We start from the raw sequence: 4,773 nt of genomic DNA, 5'->3' as shown, positions 1-4,773 counted from the left end.
TTGTGGATGGTACCTTTGAGAAGCCGTTAATTATGATTTTGAGTCAAGCAAACCCCCTCCCACTAAAAACTGTTTTTTAGAGGGTCAAGTTGTTTTTACATGTATATTGTATAATTCCCATTTTAACCATATGTAGTTAACAAACCAAAAAGAAAATCTTGAAAATTAGTGTTATCTTCTCAGCTGTTTTATTACTTTATTTATACTTATATTTTATATTTGATAATGCTTTCTTGAAAAATCTTGAAAATTGCATGTACATACTGATGTATGTGACTCCATGCTCGTGCAAACCTATAAGTAGCAGCTCTTTCATGAGTTTGCTGATCTTTTATATATTGTTAGAATATATTGTAATGGGGAACCGGGTCCATATCTGAACCCGGTCCTATGGGGCACGGATACCGAGGCGGGCTTGGTATCCTAGGCGGCACTCTTTCTCTCCCTCCTATATATTCTTCACTTACATGTAATTGTAAAGTTAAGTGAATGTGATTTTCTCTCTCCTAGGGTTGTGGTTTGCCCCTAGGTTAGAGCTTCCCCGTGGTTTTTCACCTCTTTCTGAAGTTTTCCACGTATACTGTGTGTGTTTTCTCTACCCTCTCCTTGTGGTTCGTGTTTCTACATATATATATATATATGAGTGTGTGTGTGGGTGTGTGTGTATGCATGTGTGTATATAAAGAGAGAGTTCAGTTTTCCAAGATTAGCCATGTTTAACATTGATACTCATGTTAGTGTCTACGCAATATAACTATTTCTTCCATTGACTAGCTAATCATTTTTAAATCTCACTAATTCACCGCCATGGGTAAGCTCTTGTAATGAAGGTTCGGAAGAAAAGCTAGAACATGTGTTCTCACATGTGGTAAAAGGGAAGCATGTTATCTCAATAAAAATCTGAAAAAATGAAATGTAATTTCTACTTGTGACAACAAATATTTGACATAGTTACCAAGCACCTTAATTGAACAAAACATACGTGGAAAAAATAGTGATGTTTTTTAATAATGAATGCATGTGAGATACTATACTAAAAACTTATCTGCTTGACCCTGCAAATATAAGGCAGAAGATTTTCATGCTTTCCATCCTCTTAAGCTTAATATGCTCCTTTACAGTGCACCTCCTAGAATCATGCCAAACCTAATTGCTGGAATGCTTACAATTAGCATGAAGGAGAGAAATCCACCGATGAACAGCCCTGCACCTGAAAATCAAGAATTTATACCAGAAAAAAATCACAAACTGATAGGTTTGTTGTGAAAAAGCAAGCCAGCAAAGAAAATATCAGTATCAGTTACCATATGGAATTCCAATGAAAAAATCACGAATTTCAGATATTTTTTTCAACTCAGCACCTTCCCTAGTAAAAGTTTCCACTTTCCTTTAGTGGCTTTGGAGGGTTCTCCGTTGCAGAATAAAGATACTCCCTTCCCTCTATGGTGACTTGTTCTGCAATCAAAGATATATATTTCCTAGCTTTCTTTGCTTGTACTTTGACCAGCTCAGAGACATCTTCAAAAAGCACCATGGCTTTCTTAGGATACAATTCATACGCTTACTCTGACAAGTCTTTCATTTTCGCAGCCTGCTCTTTGTAAGATTCTATCGTGCTCTTCCATGCTTCTTGTGACTCTTCCAACTGCTTCTCAAGCTCATTCTTCAATTTTTCCACTTTAAAATCCAGATAATGGTCCTGAACAAACAATTATGATCACAAACTCCAAAAGGTTTGGCAAAACATAAAAAGAAATTATATACAACACCAATATGTCATAGCAAAATTAGGTGGACACCATTTAAAATCATATAATTTCCTTACATATCCTAGCTGAAGCAGCTAAATATCCTAAAACATATAGAAAATTTTCCAGTTACACTCGAAATTCCCAAACATATAATATATTCATTTGCCAACTTCACATATCAATCAGTGCTTTCACCCAATATTGTCGAAACTCAAAAGAGTACATTCCAAGTTGTAAAAGGCATTCCTGAGAAACAAAGAGCAATTTTATTTAAGATAATCACTTCTTTGAAGCAACTAGTGTTAAAAGACACATTTCTTGGCCTGTGACATGCACACCTCACTCCAACATTCTGTAGACGCATAGATGCACTTCCTAATGCAACTCATTTAAAGGGGTCAAACCCCTTTTTGATTTGTGAAAAAATTATAAAAGGGCAAAAAACCTACTAAGGTTTATTAGGGAGGACAACACTTTACTCATTTCTCTCCCATTACACAGGTGACCAGCAACTCACTGGAGGTGACAAGAGCAGTTATGAACTTTTTCAGTAATGGCGTGCCAATAAATTTTTCTTTTCTACTTTTTGTCCGCAGGTGTTCGGTGCAGGAAATGTTAAAACTAAGACCTTGCGAAGGAGAAGAGGATAAAAAAATAATTTTATGTGTTACATTATGTTGCATCTTATCCATGTTTAAATTTTAACTTTTATGTTGTAATAGTGAAACACACATTTTTTATGGAAAAAACTTGACTCTACTGAGTCAATAGTCTGCATCTAGCTGAACCCAGGCTGCGATGAGAAATCCAATGATGGCCTTGCATCATGAATGTTTCACCACTTCAGCTTGCTTCAATGCCTTCAGTAACATTATTTTGTATTCCCATAACAAAGTTCATAATCTAGGGTATTTCTCGTATCTTTTAACAGATACAAATCAAGATAATAATCCAAAAAAGCGAAACTGAAGTTTGAAGTCAACTATCATTCCACACATGCATTTGCCAACTTTTGATTCATGCAAAAACATACACATTCTAAACCTGCAGCACACATACACGCACACACACACAACCAATAAGTAACACATACAGTCAATAAGGAAGACACAAACTTACACAGCCAACAAGGAAGACGCATGCAAGCTATTGACATAACTGGATTGCAGTAGCAAACCATTGGAGGCAGAAGAAGTGGCCGAATTCCAAACTCTAAAGCAAATGAGGGGCATGCAACCAGCTGAAAAGGAACACAGATACGTACAAGTTTGGATGTAACTGGAATTAAGCAGCAATGACTGGAGCAAGAAGAAGCGGCTGAATTCCAATGTAAAAACAATCGAGGCTAAAATGATTCAATGCCATGCAAAATTTTAAGCGCAACAGAGGAGACTCCAAACTTCTGAAGACAATATTTGTTGCCAGCAATCACCCAAACTTCGAAAACTCTTGCAAGAAACCAACAAAAGGGGAAAATAAGAGCCCTAGATACCTCCGATAAAACACAAAACACCCAGGACTGCAACGAAACCCTAAGAGCTAGAAGAAGCATAAAGGGAAAATGAAACTGAAGCAGTACAGATCCTTCGTGAGAAGCGGTGGCAAACAGAATCATTCTGCCAGAAGTTAATCTCTGCATGTGAAACTGATTGCGGAAGTGCAGGTGATGATGGTTCTTGACGTCCATGCACCTGAGAGGAATAGCGCTGCAGCCCTAGGAAGGAAGAAGAGGATGGTGTTGGCGCCGGGCCGACGGAGAAAGTGTGGTTGCCCTCGGAGCCAAACTTGAGCATCCATGGGAAATTAGGCCCTCAACAGCAGTCATGGCAGCAAGAGCAGGAGATAACACGAGGGTCCAAGAGAGGAAGAGAAGACGGAGAATGGGACGAGTGGCAAGAGGCAACGTTGGAGAGAGGTTTCCGTTGCGTGGTGGCCCCTTTTCTTGCGGATTTCATCTCATCTCAGACTTTTTTGGATTTTTTATATTTTATGGATCTATAGTGCATACGAAGCCAATAATTTTGAAATGAGGAGCAGCAATCAAAATATTCTCACACATTAAATGGGTGTTTAATATACCTGTAATTATGAAACTTTAGAATCAAAATGTTTAATTTTTAAGGAATTTGTATTACCAAGCAAACAAGGTATTATGCTTTCAGAATTAATAAATTGAGACATGTGTCTATGTACCCTACCCAGCTCGAAACCAGGCCTTGCAAAGGGCTCTATAACTTATTTAAAATTTTTATTTTATTTAAAATATATAGTTTTTATTATAAATAATTATATTTATTTGTTATATTCTATTTTTATATGTTACATAATATTTTTATGTATATTTTATTACAATTTTACGAGGCTTAGGGTGAAGTACAACCGAGGTCCAGCCCTACCCACATCTACCTATTACCGAATTAAAACCCTTGATGACATAAAACGATATGTGCTTTGTCTATTTTTGACTCATGAAAGCTCATCATATTTAGAGGGGCAAAATTAAGATGCGTTTTATTCCCCACGGATCCCAGATTTGAGGGTATCTCAAAACAATGATAGCTAAAATTCACAGTTATATCAGACTATAGATTTCATCATCTACCCCAGATATGGATTTTAAATCCACACTTTAATGTAAAAAACATGGATTTGAAATTAGATTGAGGGGGAGAGGGTGAGACTTGAATACTACAGATCTCAGGTCTGTGATAATCAAACTCAATCATAGAAAGTATGTATCAAACTTTTGAAAGTTGTTGGTGACATGTCACGAGGTGGATAAGCTGTTCAAATTCATAGTTTGCTTCTGTAACTTTGACCATTAGCACAACTAAAGAATTGGTGAACTATTTAATGTAGGTAACTAATTAACTAGGAGATACCCATGAAAACACTTCAACATTCAAATAAATATAGCTTCTCCTATGACATGAATGGATGAGAATGAAGGTAAGGACTATAAGGTACACAATTTACTTAGGTGGCTTTATTTGAAATACATACATCATGCAAGAGATTTCTC

General features: G+C 36.7%; 1 pseudogene; it reads right to left on the bottom strand.

The window, feature by feature from the left end:
* Window positions 1-901: 901 nt before the first annotated feature.
* On the bottom strand, window positions 902-3,680 carry LOC116267679 (protein FATTY ACID EXPORT 3, chloroplastic-like; annotated as a pseudogene).
* Between the last annotated feature and the right edge of the window lie 1,093 nt (window positions 3,681-4,773).

The sequence above is a fragment of the Nymphaea colorata genome, chromosome 14, assembly GCF_008831285.2.
Source record: "Nymphaea colorata isolate Beijing-Zhang1983 chromosome 14, ASM883128v2, whole genome shotgun sequence".
NCBI classification, from domain to species: domain Eukaryota; kingdom Viridiplantae; phylum Streptophyta; class Magnoliopsida; order Nymphaeales; family Nymphaeaceae; genus Nymphaea; species Nymphaea colorata.
Note: the sequence above shows the minus strand (reverse complement) of the source record. Positions and strands in the feature narration are given on the sequence as shown.